This window comes from Marmota marmota, unplaced genomic scaffold, assembly GCF_001458135.2.
Source record: "Marmota marmota marmota unplaced genomic scaffold, marMar, whole genome shotgun sequence".
In the NCBI taxonomy this organism is placed as follows: domain Eukaryota; kingdom Metazoa; phylum Chordata; class Mammalia; order Rodentia; family Sciuridae; genus Marmota; species Marmota marmota.
Genome location: NW_025999842.1, coordinates 18,249,675 through 18,266,089, shown reverse-complemented (window position 1 = coordinate 18,266,089; position 16,415 = coordinate 18,249,675). Strand labels below are relative to the sequence as shown.

The 16,415-nt window shown below is 35.5% G+C and overlaps 1 long non-coding RNA gene across 1 annotated transcript in view; it reads right to left on the bottom strand.

Annotated features, from left to right (window-relative positions):
• Nucleotides 1-2,471: 2,471 nt before the first annotated feature.
• The window catches only part of LOC125619139, a 298,706-nt gene continuing 284,762 nt past the window's right edge, over nt 2,472-16,415 (bottom strand). Inside the window, exon 5 of the long non-coding RNA XR_007350661.1 lies at nt 2,472-2,953. This is a non-coding gene — a long non-coding RNA (uncharacterized LOC125619139). The remainder of the gene's footprint in view (nt 2,954-16,415) is intronic.

The window sequence follows — 16,415 nt, the reverse complement described above, 5'->3', positions numbered from 1 at the left end:
TTCACATGGAGCAGTAGTTTGTTATACAGTATTTTATTGTTTGAATATTTAACAATGTACTTACCTGTTTTACTACAGGTAGACATTTGACTTGTTTACAGTTGGAAGCTATTACAAATAATGTCTTTTACAAATGTTCTATAACATGTCTTTGATATACATATGTGTGCCTCGTGGAAGTATGTGCATTTGGGAGTAGAATTGCTAGATCTAGCCCTTGGTCAATATACAATACAATTTTATAAATACTACAAATTTTATAAATGCAAATGTTCAATTAAGTAAGTGCTTTACATGGGCTGGGCACGATGGTACATGCCTGTAATCCTAGCAGCTTGGGAGGCTGAGGTAGGAGGATCATGAGTTCAAAGCCAGCCTCAGCAAAAGTGAGGCACTAAACACTCAGTGAGACCCTGTCTCTAAATAAAATACAAAATAGGGCTGGGGATGTGGCTCAGTGGTCAAGTGCCCCTGAGTTCAATCCAGGTACCAAAAAAAGGGGGGGGGTCTTTACTATTTATACCTACATTTCTAAGAATTTTTACAATGAATCAGTGTGATTTTATCAAATGCTTTTTTCTATATTTTTAGAATGATCATATTATTTTTCTCCTCCATTAGGCTAATTGGAATAAAATATACTGACTAATTTGAAATATTGAACAAACTTAACATTCTTAAAATAAATATAAATTTGTCATCATTTATTCTCTTTTATGTACTATTAGATTTTATATGTTGACCTTATGTTTAAGAATTTGTTTTTCTCTATATTCATGGAAGATTGGTTTGTAATTTTCCATTCTTGTAAAGTCTTTGTCAGGTTTGGGTATAAAGTGTGTGTAAGTCTTGTAAGTACATATTCATGAGATGGAAACTATTTCACCTTTTTAATCCCTAGAAAAGTATGTGTAAGATCAATGCACTTTTCCTGTGAAGGTTATTTAGACCAGGAATGTTCTTTGTAAAAAAAGTTTTAGATTAAAGATTCAATTACTTTAATAGATATAATATCATCATATTTGTTATGTCTTGTATCCAGTTTGATAAATTATAGTCTTCAAGGAATTTGAATTTCATAAACAAATATATTTAGAAATACATTGGCATACAATTGTTCATAGTTTCAAGATCTCTGATGATGCACCCATTTTTCATTCCAGGTATTCTACACTTCTTCCCTCCTTCTCTACTCCCTACTCTTTTTCCTTCAGCAATATTAGGAGATTATTAATTGTATTATTTTCTCCATAAGACCAACTCCTGGCTATGGTGATTTTCTCAATTGTTCATTTGTTCTTAATTAATTCTTATCCATCTTGTCATTGTTTCTTTCTTGATACTTTCTTTGAGTTTAATTCTTCCTATTTTCTAGCCACATGAGATTGATACTAAGATCATTATTTTCAGACTTTTTTTCCTAATGCATTTCATGGGTACCATCCCTGTAAGCAAGGCTTTATCTGGATCACATTGGTTTCAGAATAAATTTTCATTATTCATTTCACAATATTTCCTTATTTCCTTAATATCATCTCTGATTATTATCTGCTAATTTAGATATATAGTGCTTAATTTTCAAACATTTGGGTATTTTCAAGTAGCACTTTTTCTTGGGTGATTCATACATATTTTTCTGTTTGAGGTTCAGAATTCTAAATAGATCAAACTAGGTTAAATTAACTCATTAGAGTTTTCATATCTTCCATTGTTATATTAGATTCTTGTATAATTATTTTTCCAGAGAAGTGAATTTAATCATCAAATATAATTCAGCACTTATCTATGTTGTCATATAGTCCTTTTATGTTTTGCTTTTTTATTCTTGATGTTGTATTCTTGTATACATAAACTTAAAACTATTTTTATTTTCCAAGTAGGTCCTTAATAATTATGGAATCTTTCTGTTTAGTAAAATTTTCTTGTCTCAAATTTCATTTTATTCTTTTGAAGTCACTATAGGTTTTTAATGCATGCCTTTGCATTGTGTTATCTATGGTGGGTCTCTTAAAAACTGTAATTATAGCATTTTAATTTTTATCTCACTTTATTTCTGTTTTTTATATTTAATAAAACTACTTTTATATTTGACTATCGATTTATGATGTTAACAATTGCTTTGTGTTTATTGTATTTGTTTTATATTCTTCTTTTGCCGGAGTACGGCTGCAGCAAAATAATCGGGGGGTGACGAATAACTTGTGTACGTTGATACAGCAGGAGTAGGAGCCGTTTATTGCAGGACAGGAGCAGTATTTATACATTCCACACAGCTTATCTAATTAGCATAAACTAGATACATCAGTCAACCAATAAGGAATCTCCACACTTAATGGCTCGCTTTTGTTACTTCTCAAACCACTCCCTCTGGCATTTTGCCAGGCACCATCCAGACTTGTTTACAACTCTAACATTCCCCTGGCAAAATGCCAGGTGTTATTTTGACTTGTTTACAGACTCTAACATTCTTTCTTGTCTTAGTTTGGACCCATTAAAAATTGTGTTGGGCTGAGGCTGTAGCTCAGTTGCAGAGCACTTGTCTTGACTGTGTGAGGCACTGGGCTTGATTCTCAGCACCACGTAAAAATGAACAAATAAAATAAAGGCATGTTGTCCATCTATAATTACAAAAATATATTTTTTTTAGATTTTGTTATTTCCCCCCCGTATTAGCCACTTAGTTGTACATTTTAAGCTATTCTTTAAGAAGTTGTAGGGTGCCCTTCACAAAATTGTCAACTAAAAGCACCAAGAACTCTCATGCAGATCCATAAGATAGAATTAAAACAATTGGAATATGACTACTCACTGAGGTAGGTGAACATGGGAGAATGCTGGAATTCAATAGTAAACAATGACTTGGAGAAAGCCAGCGATGATAGATAGTGGAATAAAGTAAAACAGAGTGCCCCAGCTCCCATCTCATAGATTGTGACAGAGGAAGGGTGAGCACCTGTTTGGTAGAGATAGAGGAGAAAAAAGGGATTGTCACAGTGAAGACCATTAGCACATGATTCAGCACTCTGCAGAAATAAAAGCTAAAAAAACAAAAACAAAACAAACAAACAAACAACCCCCCCACCCCCACAGTCCTAATATTTACATAATGATCTGGCTTTAAAGTAGTTCTTTGCACTTCCCAGCATATTTTATAGATATTCCAACTGGGATCCATCCTGAGAAGGGACCTATTTATGAGCTTACTGCCTCGGAAATAAATTCATTGGGGGTGGAAGGGGGACAGTAGATAAAAGTTTCTAACCTTTGGAATCTGTGGTTTGCCAGGCCAGCTCTTAGAGTGAGAAGTCACATGTGATAGTATGGGAAATAGGACTGGGAAAACCAGACCACTGGCAGAGAAGCATGTGCAACCTGCCACCATCCCTCTAGCACAGATCTTCGAGACTTTACAATCTCTCTCTGTCCTTGGCAGATTTTGAGGCCTCACATAGAACTGGTGTTATCCTGAACTCGGAGTATGTAGCTCCAGAATCTTTGAGGAGTTCTACATTGTGCATGAGCTTCCTGTAGTGTCAGCATCTACCTTGCTCTCAGAGTTCATAAGCAAAACTGTCTGGAGGCAGTTTTGTTTCTAGGGAGCTTTGTTTTCTACCCTAACTCACTCCAGAATGAAAAGCAACTAAGATGTATTTCAACTGACTCTGGCCACAAATTCCTCTTGCTAGTCAACTGATAAGCAAGACCAAGGGAAGATGTGGGAAGAGGTAAATAACCCCCAGACTTTGCTCTTTCCAAGGAGTTGCAACCTAAGAAAACATGGAGAGAAGCTCTGATCACCATAGGCTACAACTCTGTACTCTTGCCTGCTCATTCAAGTACCTTGACAGAGAGGAAAGTTTTATTAATACATGTTTTGTTGTTGCTGTTTCCTGTTTGCTTCTTTTTTCTTTCTCTCTTTTATTATCTTTTTATCATTTTTTCTTTCTTTTATTTTTCTTATTTTTATCTCTTTCTCCTTTTTTTCTTACTTTTGAACTTATTTTCTGCTATCTCTTCCTTTTGGTTAACTTCCATAATTTTTAAAAGCTTTTTTATTCTATATTATTTTTTTCCACTTTTTATTCAGTTATTAATGTTATCGCTGCTTTGGTTAGTGCTTTCTTTAGTTTTTAATGTAGTTCTTGATGTCATTTCCTTTTCCCATTCTTTCCTGTTTTGTTCTCTTCTTTTTTGATGGGGATGGGAAATGAACCCAACACGTGAAGCATATTAAATGGGTGCTCTACTACTGAGCAACACTTCCAGCCCAACCAAGAAGAACTGGATCTGGCTTCAACTACAACCTAATCCCAACAGAACCTCAGCAGATATTTTAACTTTAAAAAATGACAGATAAAAGCCCCCAGATGGTGAGCCATGTCCCAGTAGGCATGGCTAGAGTAGATCTGAAGTCCCACTCCTAATCACTCACAGAGCAATAACAGAAATAACACAATTGTTGTAGGTACCTCATCTATGAGGGACATTAGCACAGGTCACTCCCATACCCAATTAGATTGCATAATACTGGGAAGGCTGTAGTTGAATGCTACAGAGAGTAACTATGACTCCAGCCCCTGCCCATCTTTGTGAAACAGCTGGATCTTCACCAATGTCTAAACAATGTATAAAAGCTCCAGACCCATCACCAAAATTTGAACAACCATTAGCAGAACTATTTTCAAGTAACAGAGCCAATATCTATAGAGTCCATGGAAACCCCCAACATCTTATAGTAGCTTCCATTCCCACTGTAGGAGTAACCACAGAGGGTGTACCTACATGATCTGCTGTCTACACCATACCTATCTAAACTCTCAGGGGAACCACATTGTGGCAAAAGCTACAGAGAAATCAGGTCCCTCAAGCTCTGACAAGGTACTTGTTGTGTCAAAACCCACTAATCACAGCCAACAAAGCCACAGGGAAACTAACTTATGAAATTCAATTGGAATTCAACTCAACACTACAGAACAAACTGATATCCCAGAACACATCATTAAGAGAAGGCTGTTTACTAAGAAAGCTCTCAAATAAAAGTGGAGGGGATACCCATCTCAACATATTTACAGATCTCAACATAGAAACACTAGAAAAATGAAATAACAAGGTAAAATGACACTTCTCAAAGTTTGTGACTCTCTAATAATGGGTGCCAAAGACATCAAAGAGACTGAAATGCTGGAAAAGAATTCAAAAGAATGGTTTTGAAAAAGCTTAATGAAATCCAAGAAGATACAAATAAATAGCTGAATGAAATAGAAAGATAATAGGATACAAATGATACAAATGATCATTTTAATAAATATATAGAGACTTTGTAAAAGAACCAAATAGAAAACTTGGAAATAAAAATTTCATTAAGTTAGATAAGAACTCAGGTAAAAGCCTCAACAACAGACCAGAATAAGTAAAAAGAGAGAACATCAGAGATTTTTAAGGAAAAATGATATATTCAGACAACACCAAGTTAAAAAATAAAGATTTAACACTATTTAAAGAAAAAAACATCTGAATAACTGACATACCAGAATGAGAAGAGCTATATCCTGAGGGAATAGAAAAACTATTTGGTAAAATAATAGCATTATATTTCTCATACCTTGGGGAAGACATTGATATCTAGGTACAGGAGGCATTTAGAACATTGAATAGTACAACTAGAAAAGAACCTATCTATGATGTATTATAGTTCAATTGCCAAAAGTACAAAACAAAGAAAAAACACTAAAATCTATGTTTTGGATTAGATAAAGGTGTACCCTTTTGAAGAGTCCCACCAAAGCTCCTGTGTTACTATAGAAATGTTCAGAGAAAGAAATGATTGGACTGAAGTAGGGCAGGCGTTGACAGAGGCGGTAGCCACAGCTGTTGAGGAGTGAGGGTTCCAAGTTTTATACCGCTTTGGGCAGTATTGGGCTTGGAGGGTTGCAATGTTAGAGAAAAAGAAGCAGGTAGACTTGGGTCTCCTAGCAGAGGACGATGAGTTCCAAGAGTTTCCTGCTGAAGACTAGGCTGGTTTAGAGAAGACGAGGATACACGTCTGGGAGGATAACTGGGATGATGACAACGTAGAGGATGACTTCTCCAGTTATGAGCTAAACTAGAGAAACATGGTTATAAGATGGAGACTTCATAGCATCCAAAAGAAGCACTGAAGTACCCTACACTTGAACTGTATACTAAATTCTAGAACAGAGAACCGAGGATGAAATACTTTAAGAAAACGTTTATTTCATTATCTACTTGAATTTATTTTTGTTCTTGTAACACAAAATAAATGTTTTGATCTAAATAAAAAATGATTGGACTGTAAGAGCTATAACCTGGCTATCCTAGTTTGAATGGACAAACTAGATTAAAATTATGTGCAGGTGGAACATGGCTAGAGTAGATAGGTCACTAGAGGCATGCCTTGGAGGGTTCATACTTCTTCTGGCCCCTCTAATCCTGCTTTTTCTTCTCCCTGAGTCTACCATGAGATCAGCAGCACTCCTCTGCCATGCTATTTTGCTCTTCTGGCTATCTTGGGCCAGGTTTACTACAATAATTAGTTCAGAAAGCAGAGCTGGAATATTTTAAAAACCTCCAGTTCAAACAAAAAAAGTGTGAAAGTGTGTGTAAAACTAGAGCCAAAGAAGGTGTGATGTTTAAAGAGATTACAATGACTAAAATAATGTAAAGAACTTTGCACAGAGATAATAGGAATGATACCTTGAGGACACCATAGGAATTTGCAAGAAAACACCCATGTAGTCTAAAGGGTTCAGAAGGGAAATTACATTTAAGAAGAGATCACTGGGACACCCTGCTTGCAGAGAGGGACATAGGAAGTTGTTTCTCCCAGGCACTCAGAGGCCACTGCAGCCATAATATTAGGGGGCTCAGCCACTCTGCTAGCTGGGAGCAGATCTTGTCTTCATGTCATGCTGGTGCTAAAGTTAGTGATCATGGAGTCTTCCACCAATATTTCAAAGGAAGTCTTATGTGGCAATACATAGTGTCATGGGTCAGAATTCCTTTGTGTTGCACACATCTGTGAAGGTAAAGCTAAAGCTGGAATAGAGACTCCAGGAATTTAGAGATTCCAGTAACATGAACTGTCTGCCAAAAAAAGCTACTGGCTGAGGGAGCCGGGCTAATAGAGAATCACTATATGCTGTAAACAACAAAGTCCAAGCAAGGGGTAGGACCACTCAAGACCTTTGGAGAGCACATTTCACCATTGAGTTTCCTAGATGCTATATACAGAGTTACAGGACCTGTTTACCCAGGTGGGTTTTGGTCTGATTTTGTTCCATCCTATTCTATGCCCCTAATCCTCCATTTTGGAATGAAAATATTTATTTTGTGACATTGTATATGGATATATGTTACTTGCTTTTCATTTTTACAGGAGCTCACAGCCAAAAGTTTGTCTTGAGTATCAGATGAGACTGTATTTAGACTTTTGGGTAATGTTGGAACCGTTAAGACTATAGGACTCTTAAACTAAACACATTTTGCTTTGTGAAATGTACATGAGCTTTTGGGGCTACGTATATTGTGTTATTGTTTGGATGTAAAGTGTTCCCTCAAATCTCTTGTGCTAATACTGGAATGTTTGGAAGTGAAATGATTGGATTGTGAGAGCTATAACATAATCAGCTCATCCTAGTTTGAATGGACTAAATGGATGTTATCTGTAGGCAGTTAGGGCATAGCTGGAGGAGAAGGGCACAGGAGGCATGTTTTGAAAAGGGTTCATCTTCCCTGCGGCCCTTCCCTTACCCATTCTCTGCTCATTGACCCTGCCTTGAGATGAGAAATGCTCCTCTACCTTGCCCTTCTCCCATAATATCCTGCCTTACTTTAGTCCCAGAGCAATGTACTTAGCCAACCATGGACTCGATCTCTGAAACCATGAGTGAAAATAAACTTTACCCCTCTAAGTTGATCATGTCACAATGATGAAAAGTTGACTAACACAAGCTGCAAGAGAAGGGAGGTAGAAAGCTTGTATAATATACACAGGGCCTGCATTCAATCTCCAGTCCTGAAAAGAAACTGCAAAAGAGAAGTGCCAAGTCATATGTAAAGACAAACACATAAGAAAAATAATAGTTTTATCAGTAGACATCTAAAGACCAGGAGTGTTTTAGCCAGCTTTTTCAATACTGTGGCCAAAAGACCTGACAAGAATAATTAAAGTAGGGAAAGTTTATTTGGGGGGCTCACAGTTTCAGAGGTTTTGGTCCACAGATGGCCAACTCTATTCCTTGGGGTCTATGGTGAGGCAGAACTCATGAGGAAGAATGTAGTGAAGAAAAGCAGCTGGGAACATGACACCAGGAAGTAGAGAGAGAGAGCTCCAGTTCACCAAGAACAAAATATATACCCCAAAGGCACATCCAATGACCCCCCTCCTCCAACCACACTCTACCCACAAACAGTTACCATCCAGTTAATCCCTATCAGAAATTCATGCACTGATTAGGTTAAGACTCTCATAACCTAAGTATTTCACCTCTAAACTTTCTTGCATTTGTCTCCTACATGAGATTTTGGGGACACCTTATATCTAAAACAACAAAGAGGGTATTGAATGATGAATTTCAAGCACTGAGTGAAAATAACTGTCAAGATAAGCATAAACTTAAGAAATTCATGAACACTAGACCAGCATTTCAGAAGATTCTACACCCAGAAGTGAATGAAAGATTAACACAATCATAGTATCTGGGTAAAATAAACCTCAGAAGAAGAGTAGACACAAAAAAATGAGAAAGAGGAGACAACCAAACATAATTAATAAAGTAAATCATCAAACATCTAAGATTAATAGATCAGGGTAAAATGAGCATAGACTATTCAAAATAATCAACAAAATGACATAAACAACTATATCCCTATTAAGGTTTAACTTAATCACCAAATTAATCAACTGATATGGATTAACAGAGTGGTAACTATAGGCATATGGTGGCTAGAAAAGGTGGGTCACTGGGGCCTGTCTTTGGGGCATGACCAGGATCATGCCTTTTGGGTTTATATTCTGTCCCCAGTAAGCAGAGCTCTCTCTGCTTTCTTGTTGCCACGTCATGAGCTGCTTTTCTCCACCATGCTCTTCTGCCTCACCTTGGGGCAATTATGGAGTTGGACATCTAGGGACTGAGACATCTGAAACTGTGAGCTCCAAATATACTTCCTTTTCTCTACCTTGTTCTTGTCAGGTTTTTTGGTCACACTGATAAGATAGTTGACCTAAGCAATACCTTTCAATAATAACACTGAATGTAAATAGTTTTAATTTTCCAATTAAAACATGCAGACTGGCTAACTGGATTCAAAGCAAAACACAGGCTGCCTGCAAGAAACTTACCTCATCAACAAAGATACTCACAGAATGAAAGGGAAAGAAAGAACAATAATATTTCAAATTTGTTAATCAGCTCTTTGGTGTTGTGACAAATACCTAAGAAAAACAACTTAAAGGAGATAAGAATGATTGTGGAACACTGTATCAGAGGTTCATCCAAGGTCAGCTAACACCACTCCTACAGGCTTATGATGATATAGGACATCATGGCAGGAGGGCATTGCAGAATAAAGCTCTTCACTCATGGCAGCCAGAAAACAAAGAGCAGCTGGGAATGGGCACAAGAAATAAGCTCTCGGGGTATAATACCCAGGTTCCTACTTACTTCAATCAGGCTGGACTATCTATAAAATTTGCCACCTTCCAATAGTCTATTCAGCTCTCACTGGATTAATACACTGATGAGCTCACAGACATCAATATCCAAGTGTCATACTCCGTTTTCAGAGTTATAAACATAAGCAAGGAGAGCAAACCTCCAGTTACTTTTGAGGCTCTGGCAAGAGACTGCTCCAACATTGGAGCAAACAGAGTGCTCCAATGTTCTTTTCCCAGTGCAATATTTTAAATGAGTTTTCACTTCTACATCATAGAAACTTATAAGTTGGGTATTTCTGATTCCTGAAAAGCTTTCAAGGGATACTTTCTATATTATATTGTATCTACATAAAGTACCTGGCTCCTCTTTAGTTGTGCCAATCTCTTAAGCAAACATACCTTCCTTGTCCTCAATTTTATACATACTTTCATGGTCAAACACAACATTTTCAAATCATTGCACTCTGAATCTTGTTTCTGATTCTCACTTTAAACATGAATAAAAGCCCAAAGCAATACTCATGATAGTGCCTGAATTCTATGCTTCTTTAAAATTTCTTCCACCAGATTAATTAATGCATCACCTTGAAATTCATCCTCACACAATCACAGGACATGAAAAATGTAAAAAAAAAAATTTTTTCTCCAGAATTTAACACAAATGGCTTCTAAATTAATTCATATGAATCTTCATTCCCATCTGAAATCTTATGAGCATAATTTTGACAGTCTGCATTCTTATTGGCATTCTGGTCTTCCAAGATCACACCAGATTGTCCATTAATCTCTATTTACAATATTTTAAATATTTTTATTAATTGTTCATGGGCCTTTATTTACTTATATGTTGTGCTGAGAATCAAACCCAGTGCCTCACACATGCTAGGTGAGCACTCTGCCACTGAGCCACAACCCCAGCCCTCTGCTTATAATATTTTAAGACTTTTCTTTTTTTTTATTGGTTGTTCAAAACATTACAATGCTCTTGACATATCATATTTCATACATTTGATACAAGTGGGTTATGAACTCCCATTTTTAATCTGCATCTTCAAATCTTGAACATCTGTAAATATACTCCAAAGGTTTCTGATTCTCATGATCAAAAATAGTTATAGCAACAACCCAACTTCTTGGTACCAATTTTCTGGATTAGAAAAAAAATTTGAAGGAGGAACTGTTTCAGTGTAACGTCTTCTGATTTCATTTCTGTGGATCTGTTGTGAGGCAGAACATTATCTGAAGGGCATAGCAGAGGAAAGTTCTTCACCTCAGGGCAAGAGAGAAACAGAGGGTGGTAGGGAAGACGTTGGGCACAAGAAATGTCCTTCCAAGGTATTTCTCCAGTGATGTACCTCCTCCAATGATGCACCACTTCTTAGATTTTCACCACCATCCATTATCATTGGATTAATCTACAGATGAGGTTAAAGCCCTGAGATCCATTCTCTTCCCAAAATCCTTACCTCTGAATATTGTTTTACTAGACAACAAATCTTCAATACATGAGCCTTTGGGGGATCTTCCAGATCAAACTCATAATGTCAAGCAAATAGAAACCCAGAACAAGTGGTAGCAGCTATACTAATATCCAATAAGATAAAATTTAAGCCAGTTAAAAGAGACAAACAAATTAACGATATATTGGCAAAGGGTACAATTCATTAAGAAAATATTACTATTATAAATAGATATAGATGGATGTTGGATCACAAAATTTTATGGAACAAACACTATAGACATAAATGTAAAAATAGGCCCCAATATAGTAATTGTGAGTGACTTCATGACTTCACTATCACCAACAGAAAAATCATCCAGGCAAAAAAATCAATGGACTAACATCAGAGTTAAATTACATTATAGATCCAATGAACTTAAAATATATCTTTAGAATATTCAATCCAACAGCTACAACATACACATTCAGTATTCAGCATATGAAACCTTTTCCATGATACATCATATATTGAAACAAAAATCAAGTCTCAAAAATTCAATCAGATCACAATGAATCAAAACTAGAAAAAAGAACAGGGAAACTAAAGAAATTATAAAACACATGGGGATTAAGCAATATACTTTTGAATGAATAGTGGTGCATTGTAGTAATTGAGAAAAATTAAAAGATGCTGAGAGTCAAAAAAATGGAAACATAGTATACCAGAACCTTGGGGATAAAATAAAAGCCATATTATAAGGGATTTTTATAGGAATAAATGTCTACATCAGAAAAAGAAAAGAGAGACCTCAAATAAATAACCTAATAACTAATAAATTTTAAGGGCTTGAAAAAAAAAACAACTAAAAGTAAGGAAATAATATCATAGCAGAAATAAATGGAGACAAAAAAGTACTGCAAAGAATAAATGAAACAAAGGATTCTTTGAAAACATTAAAAAAAGTAACAAACCTTTAGTTAAATTTACCAAACAAAACAGAGAGAAAACCTCCCAAAATAAAATCAGAGATGATAAAGAAAGTATTATAGCAGATACCATTGAAATTCAAAGGATCTTGAGCTCAGCTCATGGGAAAGTCTTAAAAAGACAGAAGTGAGTACAGGGAAGATGTACCCTTCCAGTACACATTCCCAGTGACCCATCTCCTCCAGATACAGCCCACTTGCCTGCAATTACCACTTAGCCAGTCCATTCAAGCTAGGATAGGTTACAGCTCTTGTAATCTAATCATTTCACCTCTGAATGCAATTTGTAGGTGCTTTTGTTGGAGACCTCATATACAAATCATAACAATCATGACCAAGTTGGTTTCATTCTAAGGATGTGAGGATATATCATATCAATATATATAAATCAATAAGCATAATGCATCACATACACGGAATGAAGAATAAAAATCACATAATCATCTCAAAAGATGCAGAGGGGCCTTTGATAAAATGCAATATTTCATTATGATTAAAATCCTGAATATAAGGTATAGAAGGAATATACCTCAACATAATAAACCCATATATGACAAACTTATAGTCAACATTATACTGAATGTGGCAAAAGTTAAAGCATTTCCTCTAAGATAAGAAACAAGACAAGGATGCCTACTCTTACTTCTCTAATTCAATAAAGTATTAGAAATTTAGCCAGAGAAATTAGGAGAAAGAAGTAAATGAGATACAAATAGGAAAGGAGGAAATTAAACTATCCCTGTTTGTTGGTAATATGATTCTATACTTAGAAAATGCTAAATCAGCCACCAAAAGACTCTTAGAACTGATAAAGAAATTAAGCAAAGTAAAGAATACCAAATCAACATACAAAAATCAGTACCTGCTAAGCATGGTAGCACCTGCCTGTAATCCTATCCACCAGAGGCAGAGACAAAAGGATCACAAGTTCAAGGCTATACTTGACAACTTAAAGAGACCTTATCTAGATAGATAGATAGATAGATAGATAGATAGATAGATAGATAGATAGATAGATAAAGTTGGCAATGTAGCCCAGTGGTAGAACAACCCAGGCTTCTATTCCCAACAACAACAACAACAACAACCACAACAAAACACACACACACACAATCATTCAGTAGGTTTTCTAAACACCAATAATCAACTCACTGAGAAAAAAATACCTTTCAAAATAACCTCAAACTCTCCTAACCAAGGAGCTAAAAGAACTCTACAATGAAAATTAAAAGACAAGGAAGAATAACTTTGAAAAATACACTAGAATACTGAAACACATCCCTTGTTCATGGATTGGGAAAAATAATATTGCTAAAGTGACCATAGTACCCAATGCAATCTAAGATTCAATACAATCCTCATCAAAATTCCAAAGACATTCTTCACAGAACCAGTAAAAATTTCCTAAAATTCATATGGAATCACAAAAGCTCTATAACAGCCAATGTAATTCTGAGCTAAAAGAGCGATGCAGAAAGCATCACAATACCTGATTTCAAAATATACTATAGAGTCACAGTAACAACAAGAATATGGTTTGGCATAAAAACAGATATGTGGACCAATGGAACAGAAAAGGGGACCTTGAAATAAACCTATGCATGTATTCTCCACAAAGATACAATAAACACATATTGGAGAAATGATAGCCTTTTAAACAAAATGTACTGGAATACTGGATATCTGCATGTAGAAGATTAAAACGAGTATCCTATATCTAATTCTGTTTTAAAAAAATCAACTCAAAATGGGTAAAAGAAACTTTAATGTAAGACATGATACTTTGAAATTACTATTAAAATAAGAAATATACACTAAGATGTTAGGCAACAATTTCCTGACTAGGACTTCAATAGCTCATGAAATAAAAGCAAAACTGACAAATGGAATTATATCAAATTAAAAACTTCTGCACACTAAAGGAAACAATCAACAATGTGAAGAAGCAGCCTACTGAATGGGAGCAAAGTTCTGGCAGTCATTCATCTGACAGAATTATATTCAGAATATATAAGGAACTCAAAAACAACACCAAAAGAACAAGTAATCCAACCAAAAAAAAATAGGCAAATAACTTGAAAAAAACATTTCTCAAAATTACATAAAGCCAATAAATATGTGAAAATTAATATTTTTACTATCAGGTAAATGCAGATGAAAACTTCATTGATATTTCTTCTTACTCAATAGAATGACTTGCATATAAGAAACAAAAAATTACATTCTGGTAAATAGAGAAAAAGAACACTTACACACCGTGCTGGGAATGAAAATAAATACAGCTACTATGAAAAGTGTGAAGGATCTTTCAAAAAACTAGAACTACAGCTGCCACGTATTCTACCTATGTTACTCCTGGGTACAAATCTAAGGAAAATGAAGTCAATATACAAAAGAGATAAGTGTATACGCATGTTTATTGTGGCCCTATTCACAATAGATAAGATAATTGAATTACTCTAGGTGCCCATCAGCAGATGAATGGATAAAGAAAATGTGATATAGATACACATTATTCAGCCATAAACAAGAATGGAATCAGGACATTTGCAGCAAAAGGAATGGAGCTGGAGGACATCATGTTAAGTGAAATAATCCAGACACAGAATGAGAATGTGAGAATGACAAGTATTGCATGTTTCCTATAATACATGGGATGAAAAAACTGAAAGCTGAAAATACAAGGGAACTTTCAGGGACAGGGAAAGGAAAGGGAAGGGGAAGAAAAAAGGGAATAAGGGGAGGAAGATAGACATGATCAAAGCATGATACATGTATGTATGTAAGTAAATGTTGCAAAACCAATTAATCCAATTAATATGTGTTAGTATAGCAAAATGAGGTTAATATAAACATTATGGATATACTTTTTTACTTTAATTTTATAGTTACCTACCTTCTAGAAATGGAAAATTTCTTGCAAATATTTAGTTCATATTCACCTCTGTGTGCAGTATAATTTTAATTTAATTTATACTTATATAAATTTATAATCAGTATTTAAGTAACCACATTTTTACCATTTTCATTTTCCTTTAACCCTTTATGCATTTTTGTGTCTCAATAGAATCATTTACCTTCTGTCTGAAAAATCCTTTTAGCCCTTCTTTCTTTTTCTCCCTCTTTTTCTCTTTCTTTCAATCTATTTTGCTGTGCTGGGGTTTGAATCCAGAGCCTCATACTTGCTACACAAGTACTATACTACTGAGTTATATCCCTAGTCATTTTTTTTTTTAAAGTTACCCAGGCTGGCCTCAAACTTTTGATCCTCCTGCCTGCCTGAGCCTCCTAAATAGCTGGGAGTATAGGCATTTGCTTTCACACTGAACTAGGTTTTGTTATTGATGATATTGCTTTTAAAGTAAGTTTGCTTGTGATGAATTCTCCTAGTGGTTACTGTTTATATGAAAATATCATCACTTTCTCTTTATTACAATGTCCAGCAGTATAATATGTCTACCAGTATTATATGGCTAACTATCTGGTTTTTGTTTGTTTGTTTTGTTTTGTTTGTTTTCTTGGTCTTGTGTTTGCAAGCTTTTTGCATCCTTTGCTTGGTACTTTTTTTTTTTTTTAATTTTTTATTGTTGGCTGTTCAAAACATTACATAGTTCTTGATATATCATATTTCACACATTGATTCAAGTGGGTTATGAGCTCCCATTTTTACCCCATATACAGATTGCAGAATCACATCAGTTACACATCCATTGATTTACATATTGCCATACTAGTGTCTGTTGTGTTCTGCTGCCTTTCCTATCCTCTACTATCCCCCCTCCCCTCCTCTCCCCTCCCCTCTTCTCTCTCTGCCCCCTCTACTGACATTCATTTGTCCCCCTTGTATTATTTTTCCCTTTCCCCTCACTTCCTCTTGTATGTACTTTTGTATAACTCTGAGGGTCTCCTTCCATTTCCATGAAATTTCCCTTCTCCCTCCCTTTCCCTCCCACCTCTCATCTCTGTTTAATGTTAATCTTCTTCTCATGCTCTTCGACCCTACTCTGTTCTTAGTTACTCTCCTTATATCAAAGAAGACATTTGGCATTTGTTTTTTAGGGATTGGCTAGCTTCACTTAGCATAATCTGCTCTAATGCCATCCATTTCCCTGTAAATTCTATGATTTTGTCATTTTTTAATGCAGAGTAATACTCCATTGTGTATAAATGCCACATTTTTTTTATCCATTCGTCTATTGAAGGGCATCTAGGTTGGTTCCACAGTCTTGCTATTGTGAATTGTGCTGCTATGAACATCGATGTAGCAGTGTCCCTGTAGCATGCTCTTTTTAGGTCTTTAGGGAATAGACC